Source organism: Bidens hawaiensis, unplaced genomic scaffold (assembly GCF_021521415.1).
Source record: "Bidens hawaiensis isolate Kalapana, Puna unplaced genomic scaffold, B.hawaiensis_p1.1 tig00053090_1, whole genome shotgun sequence".
NCBI lineage: Eukaryota > Viridiplantae > Streptophyta > Magnoliopsida > Asterales > Asteraceae > Bidens > Bidens hawaiensis.
The window spans coordinates 77,418-101,266 of NW_027499555.1; the positions used below are offsets into that span (position 1 = coordinate 77,418).

Consider the following 23,849-nt stretch of genomic DNA (forward strand, 5'->3'; position numbering starts at 1 on the left):
CGCAACCTCGTGGACCGTACAAAATTTTACCCGTATTGCCATAGGTGGTAGTACACGAGCCGGAGGAAAAATTGAGTATGGGTCGAACCACTGAATCGGATAATAAATTCGGTCATGGAGACTGCCGTACAATATTTTATGGCCCTAAGAAAGGATCAGATTAATAATTATGCCATGACGCCACCCCGTTGCCCGTTTGAAATTTTGAAAGTATTGCGAAAGGGGTAGTACACGTGCCGGAGAAAAACTAAGTATGGGTGGAATCACTGAATCGGATCATAAATTCGGTAATGTAGACTGCCATAGAATATTTTATGGCCATATGAAAGATTCGGATCAATAATTATGCCCTCACTCCACCCCGTGGCCTGTTTAAAATTTTGCCAGTATTGCCAAAGGAGGTAGTACATGAGCCGGAGGAAAACTGAGTATGGGTCGAACCACTGAATCGGATCATAAATTCGGTCATGGAGACTTCCATACAACATTTTATGACCCTAAGAAAAGATCAGATTAATAATTATGCCCTGACGCCACCCCGTGGCCCGTTCGAAATTTTGCCCGTATTGCCAAAAATGGTAGTACACGATCCGGAGGAAAAACTGAGTAAGGGTCGAACCACTGAATCAAATCATAAATTCGGTTAAGGAGACTGTCGTACAATATTTTATGGCCCTAAGAAAGAATCGGATCAATAATTATGTCCTAACGCCACCCCATGGCCCGTTCGAAATTCGGCCCGTATTGCGAAAGGGGTGGTACACAAGCTGGAGGAAAAACTGAGCATGGGTGGAACTAGTGAATCGGATCATAAATTCGATTATGGCCTGACGCTACCCCGTGGCCCGTCCAAACTTTTACTAGTATTGCCAAAGGGGGTAGTACACGAGCCAGAGGAAAAACTGAGTATTCGTCGAACCACTGAATTGGATGATAAATTCGGTCATGGAGACTGCCATACAGTATTTTGTAACACTAAGAAAGAATCATATCAATATTTATGTCCTGACTCCACCACGTGGCCCGTTCGAAATTTTGCCAGTATTGCCAAAGAGGGTAGTACACGAGCCGAATGAAAAACTGAGTATGGGTCTAACCACTGAATCGGATCATAAATTCTGTCATGGAGACTGTCATAGAATATTTTATGGCCCTATGAAAGAATCGGATCAATAATTATGCCCTCACGCCACCCCGTGGCCCGTTCGAAATTTTGCCCGTATTTCCAAAAAGTGTAGTACACGATCCGGAGGAAAAACTGAGTATGGGTCGAACCACTGAATCGGAGCATAAATTCGGTCATGGAGACTGCCGTACAATATTTTTTGACCCTAAGAAAAGATCAGATTAATAATTAAGCCCTGACACCACCCCGTTGCTCGTTCGAAATTTTGCAAGTATTGCGAAAGGGGGAAGTACACGTGCCGGAGGAAAAACTAAGTATGGGTGGAATCACTGAATCGGATCATAAATTCGGTCATTGAGACTGCCATACAATATTTTGTGACCCATAGAAAGAATCGGATCAATAATTATGCCCTCACGCCACCCCGTGGCCAGTTCGAAATTTTGCCTATATTGCCAAAGGTGGTAGTACACGAGCCGGAGGAAAAACTGAGTATGGGTCGAACCACTGAATCGGATCATAAATTCGGTTATGGAGACTGTCATAGAATATTTTATGGCCATATGAAAGAATCGGATCAATAATTATGCCCTCACGCCACCCTGTGTACCGTTCGAAATTTTGCCCGTATTGCAAAAAGGGTAGTACACGAGACTGAGGAAAAACTGAGTATGGGTGTAACCTCTGAATTTATCATAAATTCGGTCATGGAGACTGCCATACAATAATTTGTGACCCGAAGAAAGAATCGGATCAATAATTATGCCCTCAGGCCACCCCATGGCCTGCTCGAAATTTTGCCAGTATTGCCAAAGCGGGTAGCAGACGAGCCGTAGGAAAAACTGAGTATTGGTCGAACCACTAAGTCGGATCATAAATTCGGTCATCGAGATTACCATACAATATTTTATGGCCATATAAAAGAATCGGATCAACAATTATGCTCTCACGCCACCCCGTGGCCCGTTCGATATTTTGTCCTTATTGCCAAAGGGGAAGAACACGAGCCGGAAGAAAAATTGAGTATGGGTGGAACCACTGAATCGGATCATAAATTCGGTCATGGAGACTGCCATACTATATTTTACGGCCCTAAGAAAGAATCGGATCAATAGTTATGCCCTCACGCCACCCCGTGGCCCATTCGAAATTTTGCCCGTTTTGCAAAATGGGGTACTTCACGAGCCGGAGGAAAAACTGTCTATGGGTCGAACCACAGAATCGGATCATAAATTCGGTCTAAGAGATTTCCATACAATATTTTATAACCCTACGAAAGAATCGGATCGATAATTATGCCCTCAAGCAACCCCGTGGCCCGTTCAAAATTTTACCAGTATTGCCAAAGGGGGTAGTATATGAGCCGGAGGAAAAACTAAGTATGGGTGTAACCACTGAATCGGATCATAAATTTGGTCATGGAGACTGCCATACAATATTTTCTGACCTAAATAAAGAGTCGGATCAATAATTATGCCTTCACGCCACCTCGTGGCCTGTACGAAATTTTAACCGTATTGCAAATGGGGGTAGTACACGAACCGGAGGAAAAACTGAGTATGGGTCGAACCACTGAATCGAATCAAAAAATCGGTCATGGAGACTTCCTTACAATATTTTATGGCCCTAAGAAATAATCAGATCAATAATTATGCCCTAACACCACCCCTGGCCCGTTCGAAATTTTGCCCATATTGCCAAATGGGTGGTACACGAGCTGGAGGAAAAACTGAGTATGGGTGGAACAACTGAATCGGATCATAAATTCGGTCATGGAGACTGCCATATAGTATATTGTGACACTAAGAAAGAATCAGATCAATATTTATGTCCTGAAGCCACCCCGTGGCCCGTTCGAAATATTGCCAGTAATGCCAAAGGGGGTAGTGCACGAGCCGAAGGAAAAACTGAGTATGGGTCGAACCACTGAATCGGATCATAAATTTTGTCATGGAGACTGCCATAAAATATTTTATAGCCATAAGAAAGAATCAGACCAATAATTATGCCCTCACGCCACCCCATGGCCCGTTCGTAATTTTGCACGTATTGCCAAAAGGGGTAGTACACGATCCGGAGGAAAAACTAAGTATGGGTCTAACCACTGAATCAGATCATAAATTCAATCATAGAGACTGCCATACAATATTTTATGGCCCTAAGAAAGAATCGGATCAATAATTATGCCCTCACGACACCCCGTGACCCGTTCGAAATTTTGCCAGTATTGCCACAGGGGGTAGTACACGAGCCGGAGGAAAAACTGAGTATTCGTCGTACCACTGAATTGGATCATAAATTCGGTCATGGAGAATGCATACAACATTATATGGCCCTAACAAAGAATCGGATTAATAATTATGCCCTCACCCCACCCCGTGGCCCGTTCGAAATTTTGCCCGTATTGCCAAATGGGTAGTACACGAGATGGAGGAAAAACTGTGTATGAGTGTAACCTCTGAATTGATTATAAATTCGGTTATGGAGACTGCCATACAATAATTTGTGTCCCGAAGAAAGAATAAGATCAATAATTATGCCCTCAGGCCACCCCGTGGCCTGCTCGAAATTTTGCCAGTATTGCCAAAGGGGGTAAGAGACGAGCAGTCGGAAAAACTAAGTATTGGTAGAATCACTAAGTCGGATCATAAATTCGGTCATGGAGATTACCAAACAATATTTTATGGCCATATAAAAGAATCGGATCAACAATTATGCTCTCACGCCACCCCGTGGCCCGTTCGATATTTTGTCCTTATTGCCAAAGGGGAAGAACACGAGCCGGAAGAAAAATTGAGTATGGGTGGAACCACTGAATCGGATCATAAATTCGGTCATGGAGACTGCCATACTATATTTTACGGCCCTAAGAAAGAATCGGATCAATAGTTATGCCCTCACGCCACCCCGTGGCCCATTCGAAATTTTGCCCGTTTTGCAAAATGGGGTACTTCACGAGCCGGAGGAAAAACTGTCTATGGGTCGAACCACAGATCGGATCATAAATTCGGTCTAGGAGATTTCCATACAATATTTTATAACCCTACGAAAGAATCGGATCAATAATTATGCTCTCACGCGACCCCGTGGCCTGTTCAAAATTTTGCCAGTATTGCCAAAGGGGGTACACGAGCCGGAGGAAAAACTGAGTAAGGGTCGAACCACTGAATCAGATCATAAATTCGGTCATGGAGACTTCCATACAGTATTTTATGACCCTAATAAAGGACAGATTAATAATTATGCCCTGACGCCACCCTGTAGCCGATTCGAAATTCTGCAAGTATTGCCAAAGGGGGTAGTACACGAGCCGGAAGAAAAACTAAGTATGGGTGTAACCACTGAATCGGATCATAAATTTGGTCATGGAGACTGCCATACAATATTTTCTGACCCAAATAAAGAGTCGGATCAATAATTATGCCTTCACGCCACCTCGTGGCCTGTACGAAATTTTAACCGTATTGCAAATGGGGGTAGTACACGAACCGGAGGAAAAACTGAGTATGGGTCGAACCACTGAATCGGATCATAAATTCGGTCATGGAGACTGCCGTACAATATTTTATGGTCCTAAGAAAGAATCGGATCAATAATTATGCCCTCACGCCACCCCGTGGCTTGTTCGAAATTTTGCCAGTATTGCCAAAGGGGGTAGTACATGAGCCGGAGGAAAAACTGTGTACGCGTCGAACCACTGAATCGGATCATAAATTCGGTCATGGAGACTACCATACAATATTTTATGGCCCTAAGAAAGGATTAGATTAATAATTATGCTTTGACGCCACCCCGTGGCCCGTTCAAAATTTTGCAAGTATTGCGAAAGGGGGTAGTACATGAGCGGAGGAAAAACTAAGTATGGGTGGAACCACTGAATCGGATCATAAATTCGGTCATTGAGACTGCCATCCAATATTTTGTGATCCTAAGAAAGAATCGAATCAATAATTATGCCCTCATGCCACCCCGTGGCTTGTTCGAAATTTTACCCGTATTGCCAAAGGGGGTAGTACACGAGCCGGAGGAAAAACTGAGTATGGGTCGAACCACTGAATCGGATCATAAATTTGGTCATGAAGACTACCGTACAATATTTTATGATCCTAAAAGAGAATCAGATCAATAATTATGCCGTCACGCGACCCCGTGGCCCGTTCGAAATTCTGCCCGTATTGCCAAAGGGGGTGTTACACGAGCTGGAGAAAAAACTGAGTATGGGTGGAACCTTTGAATCGGATCATAAATTCGATTATGGAGACTACCATACAATATTTTGTGACCCTAAGAAAGAATCGGAACAATAAATATGCCCTCACGCCACCACGTGGCCCGTTCGACATTTTATCATGTATTGCCAAAGGTAGTACACGATCCGGAGGAAAAACTGAGTATCGGTCGAACCAGTGAATCGAATCAAAAATTCGGTCATGCAGACTGCCGTACAATAATTTATGGCCCTAATATAGAATCAGATCAATAATTATGCCCTAACGCCACCCTGTGGCCTGTATGAAATTTTGCCCTTATTGCCACAGGGGGTGGTACACGAGCTGAAGGAAAAACTGAGTATGGGTGGAACAACTGAATCGGATCATAAATTCGGTTATGGAGACTTCCATACAGTATTTTGTGACACTAAGAAAGAATCATATCAATATTTATGTCCTGACGCCACCCCGTGGCCCGTTCGAAATTTTGCCAGTATTGCCAAAGAGGGTAGTACACGAGCCGAAGGAAAAAACCGAGTATGGGTCGAACCACAGAATCGGATCATAAATTCTGTCATGGAGACTGTCATAGAATATTTTATGGCCATATGAAAGAATCGGATCAATAATTATGCCCTCACGCCACATCGTGGCCCGTTCGAAATTTTGCCCGTATTGCCAAAAAGGGTAGTACACGATCCGGAGGAAAAACTGAGTATGGGTCGAACCACTGAATCGGATCATAAATTCGATCATAGAAACTGCCATACAACATTTTATGGCCTTAAGAAATAATCGGATCAATAATTATGCCCTCACGCCACCCCGTGACCCGTTCTAAATTTTGCCAGTATTGCCAAAGGGGGTAATACACGAGCCGGAGGAAAAACTGAGTATGGGTCGAACTACTGAATCAGATCATAAATTATGTCATGGAGACTGCCATACAATATTTTATGACCTTAAGAAAGAATCGGATCAACAATTATGCCCTGACGCTACCCCGTGGCCTGTCCAATTTTTACCAGTATTGCCAAAGGGGGTAGTACACGAGCCGGAGGAAAAACTGAGTATTCGTCGAACCACTGAATTGGATGACAAATTCTGTCATGGAGACTGCATACAACATTATATGGCCGTAAGAAAGAATCGGATAAATAATTATGCCTTCACGCCGCCCCGTGGCCCGTTCGAAATTTTGCCCGTATTGCCAAAAAGGGTAGTACACGATCCGGAGGAAAAACTGAGTATGGGTCGAACCACTGAATCGGATCATAAATTCGATCATAGAAACCGCCATACAATATTTTATGGCCTTAAGAAATAATCGGATCAATAATTATGCCCTCACGCCACCCCGTGACCCGTTCTAAATTTTGCCAGTATTGCCAAAGGGGGTAGTACACGAGCCGGAGGAAAAACTGAGTATGGGTCGAACTACTGAATCAGATCATAAATTATGTCATGGAGACTGCCATACAATATTTTATGACCTTAAGAAAGAATCGGATCAACAATTATGCCCAGACGCTACCCCGTGGCCTGTCCAAACTTTTACCAGTATTGCCAAAGGGGGTAGTACACGAGCCGGAGTGTAGGTTCCCAGCCGGATCTACACGGAAGTATCTCGTACTACGTAGGTGCGGAATCCCTACGTAAGACAATACGAGCGTAAGATGTAAACTACGTTAATACCGAACACGAACACACGTTACAATACCCAAAAGACACGTTGTATTGCAACCTTTCAACACGTGACAAGCAATCACAATTACACGTTCTTGAATCTCTCTCTAAAATAAGCCGTAGCCAAGGCATATAAAGCCTTCGACAACTTCGCCTAACAGACTAGGCGAAGTTGTCAATAACTTCGATTGTCCACAAGTTCGCTTATATTAGGCGAACTTGTGAGACAACCTATACAAACCAAAACAAAACAAACTAACACGATTACAGACACTAGATACTGAACTACTGACATAATGCACCAACAGACTCCCCCTTGGCAGTAGCTTCATATCTCTATCTTCAATCACTTGACTTGTAATCCCAAAAATCTCGAGTCACTCGTCTTCAAGCATGAACGCCTTCTCTGACACAAACGGAAACTAGTCTCTGATATTTCTTGGCTTCATCTTTCCATGCAGGAATATAGAATATCTTTTTCTCGTCTAGCACCTGCAAGTCAGCTTGAGACAAATTTACCAAGTGCATAGGATCATACACTCTCAGCACCTCTTGTTCATCTTCATCCTCCATAACCGCTTCAGCTGTTTGACTATCGACATACCACCATTTCAGATTCTTTAAGACATCCTTGGGCATTTGTTTCATCGGCACTTCTTTTAAACACCAGATAGGCTTATACTTCATTACCATCCAAGGTTTGCCATCAGCTCTCATTCCTCTGTCTTTATCTTCAACAAGCTTCCCTTTCTGCGGCTTTAACAACTCGAACTTTTTCTCTTTTATACTTTCTTTCCACACGATCTTCCTAATAATCCTAGCCATATTATCATCAGTCCTGTTTATCAACCCCAACTTGGCCAAATCCTTCACCTCACATTCAGGCAAGGTATTCAACGATCTCAACAACCTCTTAAAGTACTGAATCCCATCAAAGCGTTTAATCACAAATAGTACTGAATCCCATCAAAGAGTTTAATCACAAATAGCCTCAACTGCTCATCATACAACCAGCATATAATACCATTTTTCGATTCATCATATCCTTTGATATTGTAACTTTTCTTGAACATGGTCGGAACCGCTGGCTTCTTTGTCTTTACGAACCACTGAGCGTAGCCTTCTTTCCATCTCGGCTGCTCTTCCCATTCAGACTCATCAATTTCCATATCTTGACCCACACTTGCCTTATCAACGTTTGGGATATCGTGTTCAACACTGTCATCCACAATCTCTCCCTCTTCAATCTCACTATCAACCACAATCTCAGCTCCTATCTTCTCAATTTCTTCAACAGGTAACACATCGTCATCACCCACAACATCATCATCCAACATTTCATCATCATCCACCACCACAACATCTTGGCCACCTGCTGCACCAGTTGACTCCCCCTGAGATGTGGAAGTCCCAAGAGTTTGGTCAGTTCTTGGCAACTCACCACCTGCACCTTTCGATGCATTGGGATCATCGTCTCTGTCCTGACTTTTCTTTGTCCTCAACTCATCGCCCTTGCAGCTCGTCTCCCCCTGAGATGCTAAGAACTGGTTTAAAGCATCAAAAAGTTTACCGTGCTCAACCAGGAGGGACGATTGGATCTGATTTTCGGCAACAAGGCGTTGAATAGCTTGAGTCTGGATAAGATTGATTCTTGATTGTTCTGCCACCACCCTTTCAAGAGCCGCTATCCTTTCAGAATCAGATAAGGTAGCATCAAAATCAAACCGCATATGAGAAACGTCTTGCGCATACGGTGGAGGAATTCCCAGACTCGCTGGAATATCCGAAGCAGGCTGAAAAGTAACCGCGGGTGGTATTGTAATAGATAACCCCGCAGTAGCAACTAGTGTCGACTCAACAAATCTTGCGACAACCTCCGATGGAGTAAGTGTAGGAGGTGGCAAGGAAACTATCACTGGAGCCGAAAGCTGAAAAGTGGTAGGTGGAATGCCAAAAGAAGATGATGTAGTTAACACGGGAGCACCTGAGGTGATCGGTCTTGTCACAGTCATCGATGCAGGAACCATGGTCATACCAGATAACGCGGGTGGAGAGAAACGAACTATCCTTGAGCTTTCACCAGCTCCCGAGCCCTCACCCGTTCTGACCCTTTTCGATCGACGAATCAAACGATCTAACTCCTCCTCAAAGTCAGATTCACTATCATCCGAGTCTTTCTTCCTTTTTCCATGAATTCTTTCCTGGGTTACCAGAATCTGTCGTGCTTCAGCAATATCATAAGCTGAGGAGTCAGAGTCGGTTCTCTCAGAATCAGCTACAGACGTAGCTACCATCGACACATTTACGCTAGAAACCTCCGCCACTGAGACCTGAATCTCTGCAGCAGGATCAACTCGCTCCATATCAAAGAACCCTTGGCCACCAAAAGCAGCTTCAAGATCTACCTGTTCCTCCGGTGCCACAACAGGATCAGCAGGAAATGCTTGCTGTACCACAGGTGGTGGTTGAGGAACATCAGCCTGTTGCGGTGCCGGGTCCCGAAATTCGTCTCCACGAGGAGCAACATACGCAGGGTTTATCAAATAACCAAATAATGGAGTATTCCGTGGACGAAGCTCCGGTTTACTGCGAGCACTCGACGATATGCATTGTGCGAATATCCTCTTGCTGACACTCTCTACATATCGAATGGGACGGCGCTGAGGTAGCGTAGGAGCCACATGATTCAAGATCATTTGTAAGAATCTTGGATACATCAAGAATCTTTCACAAAACACCATCTGACTGAAGCTGTAAGGCTTGTTGTAAGTCAGTGCTGTCATTGCCGATTGCATCATCGCACCCATCCCGTCCGTACCAGCCTTACGACCCGACATGCACACGATCTTCACATGCATGAGAAAACGCCATTGATCCAACAAAAATCCCTTACGCCTCTGAGTGTCACCCAATGGACTGGAATAGCCCATTCGTAAAAATGCACCATCTCTGAATGGAGCAGTAAAGTCTGTAGGATCATCTCTAGTTTCATTCCCAAACTGCAAGGCTATCTGTTCAGATGAGAACTGCACCTCCTGATTGTTAACTGTGGCGCGCATGACTGGGGGCTCGACTCTACAATCGTATTCTACCGTTTGCCAGAAGTCTTCAATGTTCGGTAGAGAAATGGGCAGAGTTGTAGTAATAGCATGGAAGATACGCGAGCAAATAAGGAAAGAGATGATCTCGCGATAATCATCAACAACGCTAGCATCCGGATCCAGCGTGATGTACATATTGTGACCCGGAAAGAATTGACGGTTGTTATCACCCCCTTCATCACCACCAGCACCACCCGCTCCTACTACAGCTGCCATATCTGCATAACAATCGGTCTAAGTTAGAGAATCGTCAAAGCAGATCACAACTTCGCCTGTTACCATGAGCGAAGTTATGATAGCTTCTGGTGTGCAGGCGAAGTTAGGGAAAGGGCGAAGTTGAGTACAACTTCGCCTTTACTATAACTTCGCCTGATAACAGATAAACCTTTTAAATAATATAAAGAACCAGGCGTAGTTAGGTATAAGGCGAAGTTAAGGATAACTTCGCCTAACCATAACTTCGCCTCTTGAACAACTTCGCCCCTGATTAGTTAAAGATTAAAGCAGCAGGCGAAGTTAAGTATAAAGCGAAGTTAAGGATAACTTCGCCTAACCATAACTTCGCCCCTGATTAGTTAAGCAATTAAAGAAGCAGGCGAAGTTATGTCTAAGGCGAAGTTGAGAACAACTTCGCCAAAAGATAACTTCGCCTGAATATGAAACGGCATATACAGAAGTTGGATCTTGATTTGATTAGTGAATTTGATGATTGATGACAAAAACGGATGTTACATTAGAGATCTTAGACGATCAAATGAGTTACGAACACATTAGAAGGAGATTGGTTAGCGGGTGTTTAAAGGTTTGCATGAGCGAGGTCTCAAATCGGACCAAAACGACATCAGATTAACATCATTGACAAGAATTATACATTATACCGAGCCTACACACCTTTAACACGGATTGAAAACAACTAATATCAAGGATTGATTCGAGGGTTAAGTTCGCCGTGGGTTAATTTAGGATAAGTTCGCTTGGTTTGTGAAAAATGTAAAAGGTTTGACTAAGTTGACCTTTATATAGGTTTGAATATGCACAGGCGAAGTTAAGGTTAACTTCGCTTACCCTTAACTTCGCCCCTTAACAACTTCGCCCGTGCACAACTTCGCTTAATATTAAACTTACAAAACAGGCCCTTATACATTAGATCAAAGTTCAACTTTCTTTTAAAATTCTCCGTTAAACATTTAAACTTTACGATCAACGAACCAAGTAAACAAGTTTGAAACCATAAAACAAAATATGCAACTTTAATATTTAGTAAATTAATAAACGGGATCAAATTTCAGTCTTGACGGGGACCAGCATGTTTTAGAAAAGATCCGAACAGGAATCATACTAATTAAGTGGCTGTCACATAGATCCATGTTCAGCGGTATTATGACATAAAGAAACAGGTTGTAAGCAGGTAAACAACTTAGTATGGTTTTCATCGCTTCTGTGATATGGATTAGGTTCAATTAAGCTTAAAATTTAAACGGACAACACATCAGAGATTGTGATGCCTCCCATCTATTCTCAAAGCTTATTTGACTTTCCCCGAGTCACCCCGAGTTGACCTCGACCCGTAGTGTCTGATTAAACAGTAAGTACATCTTGATCTTTAGAGTCTTCTTCCCGTTCTCTTTCTTGCCTCTTGATTGATAAGTATAACATAATAGGCTTCAGAAGGCTTAACATCATCATTTTTTTTATTTTTTTTAAATAATAAAGATTTAGATAGCTTCAAACAGTAGACTACTGCAAGTCCCGAATCTGGATCACTGCAGGTACTTGACACACTATCTTCTCGGAAATCAGAACACTCACGGGCTCGTGTATGACTGGGTAATCGCTTTTCTGCCTATCATTCGGAAAGATGTATATTGAGACATACACAACTCTGAATGGGTCTTCCCTTTAAATCGAGAAGATTTAGTTAGTATCACTTCTACTTTTACGCACCATAAAAAGCTACCATAAAATACAATGACTGTTCTAGAGTCTTTTAGGCCTAATAACTTCACTAGTTAAGCACACAGAATTAGTTTGTCCATCACTTTCCAAGGTTGGATCAATTTTCTTTTAAACATAGTAATGAAACTTCTTACCAAGTTATAGACTTGAAAAATTATATCATCTCCCATAGAAAATTTTAAATTCTATCGCCCCGATCAAGTCAAAGTCTTCAGGTAAACGGCTATACTGAAGATCCAATGGATCAGCTGGACCGACCACATACGAGTATGTGTCCTTCTAACTAAGTATGAACGACTATTTTTCAGCGAAAGAATAAAAATCCATCATAAACCGCCCCGGTCACTTTCAGTCATCTGGTTAATGGCTATCCTCATAATCTACTAGTAAAAGTAAGGACCAAACACATCCGAAGATGTGTCCTTCAAACTGAAGCAACCGACATAATTTTAAGCGATAGTGATTTTTTTTTAATAAAAACGAAAAACACGGTTACTCGGGATTGATCATCCCATTAAGTTCAACAAGATTTTGAAAACGAGTTCGGTCAAACACTTTTGTAAAAAGATCGGCGAAATTATCCAACGAATCAACCTTTTCTAGCACAATTAATTTCTTCTCAGCACAATCCCGTATAAAATGATGACGAATGTCAATGTGTTTAGTTTTGCTGTGTTTGACGGGATTGTTAGTTACTGAGATAGCAGCAGTGTTATCAATGCAAATAGGAGTTTGAGTGAAATTCAGACCTTAATCGCGCAATTGCTGTTGTATCCTAAGAACCTGGGAAGAGCAGTTCGATGCTGCCATGTACTCTGCTTCGCAGGTGAAAATGGCTACAGAGGTCTGCTTCTTGCACTGCCATGACACCAATCTACCCCCCCCCCCCCCGGAAACTGACATCCACCGGTTGTTAACTTCCTGTTCTGATTGCAACCTCCATAGTCAGAATCTGTGTAAGCAATTTTCTCATCAACTTCTGTAAAATCCAAGTAAGGCAAATTAAACGATTTGAAAAGTTTATCATAGTCAAAAGCTTCAGCGGGTCCCGTGCTAGGCTTTGGTGATTTGTAACTTGTAATGTCCGTGTTACATACCACCTCAACCTTGCTGTTCGATAAATTAAAAACTCTTCTATTGGGTGTACCAACAACATATCCGACTAAAATACCTTCGTCGGCTTTCTCACCAAATATAGAGTTTGTTTTTAATATCGTACATGTGGACCCGAATGGTTCGAGACCATTCAAGTTTGGCTTTCGACCATGCATAAGTTCATAACAAGTTTTATTCAATCTTTTAACAGTTAAAACACGATTAAGGATATAACAGGCTGTGGCAACAGCTTCAGCCCATAACACCACGGGAAGTTTAGCATCAGCTAGCATGGTTCTGGCTCCTTCAATTAGCGTTATATTCTTCCTCTCAGCCACCCCATTTTGTTGCGGCGTGTACGGGGCGCTGTACTGATGGTCTATCCCCTTTTGTAAGCAGAACATCTCCATCTGGTAGTTCTTGAACTCTGCCCCATTATCACTCCTGATGTACTTAACCTTCCTCCCAACAATGTTTTCAACCTTGGTAATCAAGTTGGTCACCAACTGAACCGTCTCATCTTTTGCCTTCAGAAAGTATACCCAAGTGTATCGAGAGTAATCATCGGTTACTACCAAGCAGTATGACGTTCCACCTAGACTTTTTACATTCACGGGACCAAAGAGATACATGTGAAGTAGATCTAGGGTACTGACAATTGCGTTAACCTTCTTGGAGTGATGAGGTTTCTTGTGTTGCTTTCCCTTCTTGCACGATAAGCATTGATCTTCAAAGTTAAAATTCTTCAAGGGAACTCCAAGCACTAGACCATTTTTGACAATGTAATTCATTTTACGAAGATGTATAGTCCCATTCTTCGATGCCATAACTCGGACTCAGATTCAGTTTCCTTGGACAGAAGACATGACTCTTCTGTTGTCATCTCAGTTGAACTCATATCCATTATATATGTGTTCTTTTCTCTTGGAGCTTTCATCACCACCCATGCCTCTGGTATCTTGAAACCAGGATACAGAACAATTGCTTCATTTTTAGTAAAGTGCACTATGTACTCTTTGTCACAAATCTGAGACACACTCAACAAATTATGCTTCAGCTCTTCAACAAAATTCACCTTCTCTAACTTCATTTTTCCATTTGTCACAGTTCCAATACCAGTGATTCTACCTCCACTCTCTCCAGCGAAACTAACTCTTCCTCCTTGAACAGGTTTCCATTCATGTAACAAATTCTTGTTACCCGTCATGTGCCGGGAACAGCCACTGTCCACAACCCACAGGTTGTTTACAGTCCTGTTCAACTATTCTTGCACAGTTAAAGAAAAAGATTAAAATCTGGGGACCCAAGACCTACTGGTCTTGGGTCGATTAAATCTGTTAAACGGCATCCCGTACTTTGGTTGTCCAAAGTCAGTTTGAGAATGATTTCTGTAAGTCCTGAAAGGAAACCTTCTCAAGGATTGACTATGAGGCCATCCAAACCTTAGTGAATTAACTGAATTATAATTGTACGTTTGGTTGTTAATTGGTAAAAACTGAGATCGATTTCTTTGAAATCTTGGATTTGTCCAATATCTGAAGTTTGGTGAGTTCGCATTCTTACCAGTATAATAATTTCCATACTTTTTATACTCAGTTTTCGGAGGCCTCATTCCTCTAAATTTTCTCTGGTATAGAGGGCAATCAGAAATAAGGTGTCCTACTTGATTGCATCTAAAACAACTCCTGTGTTCAACTTTCGTCTCAACCGTTGTTTCAGATGTTGAGGTTACATTACTACCTGTTTGTCTCACATACGGTGGGACGAACCCGTGTTTAGGGATGAACTCTTTTCATCAGGCTTTTATTCCTCCCCCCGTTTTAGTATTGTTACCTCTTCCTTTATCTCACCCGATTCGGATGACTTGTCCGAATTTGATGAGACAGAACTAGGAACAGAAATCTTAACTTTAGGAATTGGCTTACACGTTTCGCTTTTACCAACTTCAGGTTCTTTAGTCGAAATTATGACTGGAACTGTCTGATTAATCTCTGCATCAGCAGATTTCTGATTACTGGGATTATAAGTATAGTTGTGGTTATACGGTGGTGGAACTTCAGAAAATCCAATTCCCCCTTTGTTAACTGGTGAACGTTGAACACCTACAATGTGATCAAGCATTGCTGAGGAATTTCTAAATTGTTCAATTTTTCTGTTTAGTTCCACCACTTTTACCTGGTAATCAGCAATCTGTTTATCTCTTTCAGCAATTAGTTTGGTTTTCTCTTCTAAAACTTCATAACTAAGATCAATTACTTGTATTTTTTCAGCTAGACTGGCTTTAAGACTTCTGATATCGTTTTCACTAGCTTTTATTTTTACCGAGTAACTGTTTTCTCTAGTTTTAGTGTAGTGATGATCTTCTTTTAACGTTTTAAATTGTGCGTCCAAACTAACGAACTGGTCAGTTATAGTTTTCAATTGTTCAGACAGATTTTCACATTGTATGCAATGAAGTTCAGAACTTACCTCAGAGAGCTGATCGTTGACTTCTGCCATATAGGCTTGATTTTCTCCCGTCTCCCTCTCACTTCCTTCAGTCTCTATGTTTACCAAATTGGCCTGTTCGAACACTTCCTCAACTTGCAGGTTCCAGTTGTATCCACCATTCTGTCTAGATACCATAGCCCTGTTCTCACTACCTCCCCCATTCTGCTGTGCAGGTCTGTTCTGACTATGTTCGACTCTCTCATTTGTACATTCCTTGGCAAAGTGACCATTTTGTTGACAGTTGTAACATCTAACTTTTGATTTTTCAAACCCTGGTCTTTCTCCAATAAACTTTCTGCCTGTTTTCTTCATGAATCTTTTAACCCTTCGTACAATCATAGCCATCTGCCATTGCAGATCCATCTCCTCTAAATCATTAGCATCGATCTGATCATAGTCTTCATCCAAAGTTGCAGGGTCAACTATTTTACCTTTGATGTAGTTTTCATACGATGCAATGAAGGATGCATAGAGAGAAAACTGATGTTCAGCTGATTTAACACTCATGGGCATCTGTGAATAATTGTAGCTCGGAACATTTGAGGATACATTACCGGTTGTTGCTTGTGGTTTGAAGAACTACTACCTCCAGCTACGAAACATACGTCGCCATCCATATTGAGAATCACATGACCATCTCGAGTTGAGTTGGAGTTTGATTCTCCCTTTTAGTAGTAGGCAGACGATTCTGATTTTGAACTTGAACTTGGAGAGACTTTCGCACCATACATTCCCGGATTCTGAACCTAATCAATTGGTGTCTCCTTTCGAATCATGTTGAGCTCAAAATTTCGTAATTTATTGACAGCTGTTTCAAGATCAATATTGGAAAAATCTTTATCCTCTCTCATTAAAACCGTATACATTTCCCATTTTGGTGGAAGAGCATCAAGAAGTTTCTCTACTATCTCATCTTCTTTGTATACAATGGAGTAATTGTTGAGCTCGGTCATCAAGTGATAATATCTGGTATGATATCGTCAAGTGATTCATTTTTCAGATACTTGAATACAGAGAATTGGGTTTTTAGTAGCTTTGTTTTGGAAGCACGTATCCTCACATTACCTTCATATCGATTTTCAAGTGCTTCCCATAGTTCTCTAGCAGTTTTGTACTTCTTGAATATATGAAGAATCTCTTGTGGAAGAGCCATTGTTATTGCAGCATGAGCTTTACTTTCTGCTTCATACATCTTCTTTTCCTCCTCTTCCATCTTATTGTACTTCTTAATATGTTCACGACCCTCAAACAAGGCCGTTGGTGGAATGTATCCATCCTGTATGCACACCCACATCTTAGCATCTTGGTATTTCACATACTGTTCAAACCTATCTTTCCAAGCAACGAAATCGGTACCCTTAAGCATTTTTGGAGCCTTTGTTGCTGAACCGGCTTCAACCTCCATTTTCACCAGTTTCGTAATGTTTATTGAAGTCATCGTTGAAAGAAACACGACTCGAAAACACAACGAAAGTATTAATTTTTTTTTATTATTTTGAACAGTGATCAAATGGCGAAGTTGTGCTTAACTTCGCTTAAGCTTAACTACTCTTGTTTCCTCACCTTCGCTTAAATCTTTAACTTCGCTTAACTTCAACTTCGCTGAACAAACAACTTCGCTTAATTGATAAGTTCGCTTAACTTCAACTTCGCTTGATTGATAACTTCGCTTAACCTTATAACTTCGCTTAAACCCTACGAACAGTGGCGGCAACTTCGCCTGATGAACACAAGGTTTTTGCAGGTTTTAATTTGACGTATTGCGAGGTATGCGAAGGTGTAATGGGTTATATTTGATGGTGGGAGATGGGTAAAACACAAAAACTAGGTATTTCAACGTAAACTCGTTCCGCGAATAGTCGAATGGAACGATCTTAACACTCGTGTGATAATCCCGAACCACACAATCACGAGCAAATGCTCTGATACCAATTGTAGCTTCTCAGCCGGATCTACACGGAAGTATCTCGTACTACGTAGGTGCGGAATCCCTACGTAAGACGATACGAGCGTAAGATGTAAACTACGTTAATACCGAACACGAACACACATTACAATACCCAAAAGACACGTTGTATTGAAACCTTTCAACACGTGACAAGCAATCACAATTACACGTTCTTGAATCTATCTCTAAAATAAGCCGTAGCCAAGGCATATAAAGCCTTCGACAACTTCGCCTAACAGACTAGGCGAAGTTGTCAATAACTTCGCTTGTCCACAAGTTCGCTTATATTAGACGAACTTGTGAGACAACCTATACAAACCAAAACAAAACAAACTAACACGATTACAGAAACTAGATACTGAACTACTGACATAATGCACCAACACGGAGGAAAAACTGAGTATTCGTCGAACCACTGAATTGGATGATAAATTCGGTCATGGAGACTGCATACAACATTATATGGCCGTAAGAAAGAATCGGATAAATAATTATCCCCTCACCCCACCCCGTGGCCCGTTCGAAATTTTGGCCGTATTGCCAAACGGGTAGTACACGAGACGGAAGAAAAACTGAGTATGGGTGGAACCACTGAATCGGATCATAAATTCGATATTGGAGACTACCATACAATATTTTGTGACCCTTAGAAATAGTCGGATCAATAATTATGCCCTCACGCCACCCCGTGGACCGTACAAAATTTTACCCGTATTGCCAAAGGTGGTAGTACACGAGCCGGAGGAAAAACTGAGTATGGGTCGAACCACTGGATCGGATCATAAATTCGGTCATGGAGACTGCCGTACAATATTTTATGGCCCTAAGAAAGGATCAGATTAATAATTATGCCCTGACGCCACCCCGTTGCCCGTTCGAAATTTTGCAAGTATTGCGAAAGGGGTAGTACACGTGCCGGAGGAAAAACTAAGTATGGGTGGAATCACTAAAATCAGATCAAAAATTCGGTCATTGAGAGTGCCATACAATATTTTGTGACCCTAAGAAAGAATCGGATCAATATATATGCCCTCACGCCACCCCGTGGCCCGTTCTAAATTTTGCCAGTATTGCCAAAGGGGGTAGTACATGAGCCGGAGGAAAAACTGAGTATGGGTCGAACCACTGAATCAGATCATAAATTCAGTCAAGGAGACTGTCGTACAATATTTTATGGCCTTAAGAAAGAATCGGATAAATAATTATGTCCTAACACCACCCCGTGGCCCGTTCGAAATTCTGCCCGTATTGCGAAAGGGGGTGGTATACGAGCTGGAGAAAAAACTGAGTATGGGTGGAACCACTGAATCGGATCATAAATTTGATTATGGAGACTGCCATACAATATTTTGTAACCCTAAGAACGAACCGGAACAATAAATATGCCCTCACGCCACCACGTGGCATGTTCGAAATTTTGCCAGTATTGCCAAAGGGGGTAGTACACGAGCCGGAGGAAAAATTGAGTATCGGTCGAACCACTTAATCGAATCTAAAATTCGGTCATGGAGACTGCCGGACAATATTTTATGGCCCTAAGATAGAATCAGATCAATAATTATGCCCAAACGCCACCCCGTGGCCCGTATGAAATTTTGCCCGTATTGCCAAAGGGGGTGGTACACGAGCTGAAGGAAAAACTGAGTATCGGTGGAACAACTGAATCGGATCATAAATTCGGTCATGGAGACTGCCATACAGTATTTTGTGACACTAAGAAAGAATCATATCAATATTTATGTCCTGACGCCACCCCGTGGCCCGTTTGAAATTCTGCCCGTATTACGAAAGGGGGTGGTACACGAGCTGGAGGAAAACTGAGTATGGGTGGAACCACTGAATCGGATAATAACTTCGATTGTGGAGGCTGCCATACAATATTTTGTGACCCTAAGAAAGAATCGAAACAATAAATATGCCCTCACGCCACCACGTGGCCCGTTCAAAATTTTGCCTGTATTGCCAAAGGGGGTAGTACACGAGCCGGAGGAAAAACTGAGTATCGGTCGAACCACTGAACCGAATCAAAAATTCGGTCATGGAGACTGCCGTACAATATTTTATGGCCCTAAGATAGAATCAGATCAATAATTACGCCCAAACGCCACTCCGTGGCCCGTATGAAATTTTGCACGTATTAGTAAAGGGTGTGGTACATGAGCTGAAGGAAAAACTGAGTATAGGGGAACAACTGAATCAGATCATAAATTCGGTCATGCAGACTGCCATACAGTATTTTGTAACACTATGAAATAATCATATCAATATTTATGTCCTGACGCCACCCCGTGGTCCATTCGAAATTTTGCCAGTATTGCCAAAAAGGGTAGTACACGAGCCGAAGGAAAAACTGAGTATGGGTCGAACCACTGAATCGGATCAAAAATTCTGTCATGGAGACTGTCATAGAATATTTTATGGCCATATGAAAGAATCGGATCAATAATTATGCCCTTACGCCACCCCGTGGCCCGTTCAAAATTTTGCCCGTATTGCCAAAAAGGGTAGTACACGATCGGAGGAAAAACTGAGTATGGGTCGAACCACTGAATCGGATCATAAATTCGATCATAGAAACTGCCATACAATATTTTATGGCCTTAAGAAATAATCGGATCAATAATTATGCCCTCAGGCCACCCCGTGACCCGTTCTAAATTTTGCCAGTATTGCCAAAGGGGGTAGTACACGAGCCGGAAGAAAAAACTGAGTATGGGTCCAACTACTGAATCAGATCATAAATTATGTCATGGAGACTTCCATACAATATTTTATGACATTAAAAAAGAATCGGATCGACAATTATGCCCTTACGCTACCTCGTGGCGTGTCCAAACTTTTACCAATATTGCCAAAGGGGGTAGTACACGAGCCGGAGGAAAAACTGTGTATTCGTCGAACCACAGAATTGGATGATAAATTCGGTCATGGAGACTACATACAACATTATATGCCCGTAAGAAAGAATCGGATAAATAATTATCCCCTCACCCCACCCCGTGGCCCGTTCGAAATTTTGCCCGTATTGCCAAAAGGGTAGTACACGAGACGGAGGAAAAACTGAGTATGGGTGGAACCACTGAATCGGATCATAAATTCGATATTGGAGACTGCCATACAATATTTTGTGACCCTTTGAAAGAATCGGATCAATAATTATGCCCTCACGCCACCCCGTTCACCGTACAAAATTTTACCCGTATTGCCAAAGGTGGTAGTACACGAGCCGGAGGAAAAACTGAGTATGGGTCGAACCACTGAATCGGATCATAAATTCGGTCATGGAGACTGCCGTACAATATTTTATGGCCTTAAGAAAGAATCGGATAAATAATTATGTCCTAACGCCAACCCGTGGCCCGTTCGAAATTCTGCCCGTATTGCGAAAGAGGGTGGTACACGAGCTGGAGGAAAACTGAGTATGGGTGGAACCACTGAATCGGATAATAACTTCGATTATGCAGGCTGCCATACAATATTTTGTGACCCTTAGAAAGAATCGGAACAATAAATATGCCCTCACGCCACCACGTGGCCCGTTCAAAATTTTGCCAGTATTGCCAAAGGGGGTAGTATACGAGCCGGAGGAAAAACTGAGTATCGGTCGAACCACTGAACCGAATCAAAAATTCGGTCATGGAGACTGCCGTACAATATTTTATGGCCCTAATATAGAATCAGATCCATAATTATGCCCAAACGCCACCCCGTGGCCCGTATGAAATTTTGCCCGTATTAGTTAAGGGGGTGGTACATGAGCCGAAGGAAAAACTGAGTATGGGGGAACAACTGAATCAGATCATAAATTCGGTCATGGAGACTGCCATGCAGTATTTTGTGACACTAAGAAATAATCATATCAATATTTATGTCCTGACGCCACCCCCGTGGTCCGTTCGAAATTTTGCCAGTATTGCCAAAGAGGGTAGTACACGAGCCGAAGGAAAAACTGAGTATGGGTCGAACCACTGAATCGGATCATAAATTCTGTCATGGAGACTGTCATAGAATATTTTATGGCCATATGAAAGAAACGGATCCATAATTATGCCCTCACGCCACCCAGTGGTCCGTTCAAAATTTTGCCCGTATTGCCAAAAAGGGTAGTACACGATTCGGAGGAAAAACTGAGTATGGGTCGAACCACTGAATCGAATCATAAATTCGATCATAGAAACTGCCATACAATATTTTGTTGCCTTAAGAAATAATCGGATCAATAATTAGGCCCTCACGCCACCCCGTGACCCGTTCTAAATTTTGCCAGTATTGCCAAAAGAGGTAATACACGAGCAGGAGGAAAAACTGATTATGGGTTGAACTACTGAATCAGGTCATAAATTATGTCATGGAGACTGCCATACAATATTTTATGAGCTTAAGAAAGAATCGGATAAACAATTATGCCCTGACGCTACCGTGGCCTGTCCAAACTTTTACCAGTATTGCCACAGGGGGTAGTACACGAGCCGGAGGAAAAACTGAGTATTCGTCGAACCACTGAATTGGATGATAAATTCGGTCATGGAGACTGCATACAACGTTATATGGCCGTAAGAAAGAATCGGATAAATAATTATGCCCTCACGCCACCCCGTAGCCCGTTCGAAATTTCGCCCGTATTGCCAAAAAGGGTAGTACACGATCCGGATGAAAAACTGAGTATGAGTCGAACCACTGATTCGGATCATAAATTCGATCATAGAAACTGCCATACAATATTTTATGGCCTTGAGAAATAATCGGATCAATAATTATGCCCTCAGGCCACCCCGTGACCCGTTCTAAATTTTGCCAGTATTGCCAAAGGGGGTAGTACACGAGCCGGAGGAAAAACTGTGTATGGGTCGAACTACTGAATCAGATCATAAATTATGTCATGGAGACTGCCATACAATATTTTGTAACCCTAAGAACGAACCGGAACAATAAATATGCCCTCACGCTACCACGTGGCCCGTTCGAAATTTTGCCAGTATTGCCAAAGAGGGTAGTACATGAGCCGGAGGAAAAACTGAGTATGGGTCGAACCACTGAATCGAATCATAATTTCGGTCAAGGAGACTGTCGTACAATATTTTATGGCCCTAAGAAAGAATCGGATAAATAATTATGTCCTAACGCCACCCCGTGGCCCGTTCGAAATTCTGCCTGTATTGCAAAAGGGGGTGGTATACGAGCTGGGGGAAAACCTGAGTATGGGTGGAACCACTGAATCGGGTCATAAATTCGATTATGGAGACTGCCATACAATATTTTGCAACCCTAAGAAAGAACCGGAACAATAAATATGCCATCACGCCACCACGTGGCCCGTTCGAAATTTTGCCAGTATTGCCAAAGGGGGTAGTACACGAGCCGGAGGAAAAACTGAGTATCGGTCGAACCACTGAATCGAATCAAAAATTCGGTCATGGAGACTGCCGTACAATATTTTATGGCCCTAAGATAGAATCAGATCAATAATTATGCCCTAACGCCACCCCGTGGCTCGTATGAATATTTGCCCATATTGCCAAAGGAGGTGGTCACGAGCTGAAGGAAAAACTGAGTATGGGTGGAACAACTGAATCGGATCATAAATTCGGTCATGGAGACTGCCATACAGTATTTTGTGACACTAAGAAAGAATCATATCAATATTTATGTCCTGACGCCACCCCGTGGCCCGTTCGAAATTGTGCCAGTATTGTCTAAGAGGGTAGTACAAGAGCCGAAGGAAAAACTGAGTATGGGTCGAACCACTGAATCGGATCATAAATTCGGTCAAGGAGACTGTCGTACAATATTTTATGGCCCTAAGAAAGAATCGGATAAATAATTATGTCCTAAAGCCACCCCGTGGCCCGTTTGAAATTCTGCCCGTATTTCGAAAGGGGGTGGTACACGAGCTGGAGGAACAACTGAGTATGGGTGGAACCACTGAATCGGATCATAAATTTGATTATGGAGACTGCCATACAATATTTTGTGACCCTAAGAACGAATCGGAACAATAAATATGCCCTCACACAACCACGTGGCCTGTTCGAAATTTTGCCAGTATTGCCAAAGGGGGTAGTACACGAGCTGGAGGAAAAACTGAGTATGGATCGAACTACTGAATCAGATCATAAATTATGTCATGGAGACTGCCATACAATATTTTATGACCTTAAGAAAGAATCGGATCGACAATTATGCCCTGACGCTACCCCGTGGCCTGTCCAAACTTTTACCAATATTGCCAAAGGGGG

At 42.3% G+C, this 23,849-nt stretch overlaps 1 long non-coding RNA gene across 1 annotated transcript; it reads right to left on the reverse strand.

Annotated features, from left to right (window-relative positions):
- Positions 1–258: 258 nt before the first annotated feature.
- Positions 259–23,581, reverse strand: LOC143599926 (uncharacterized). Its single transcript, XR_013147382.1, has 2 exons — positions 23,515–23,581; positions 259–424 (listed from the first exon to the last, which is right to left on the reverse strand). It is a non-coding gene; the product is annotated as an uncharacterized LOC143599926 (long non-coding RNA).
- Between the last annotated feature and the right edge of the window lie 268 nt (positions 23,582–23,849).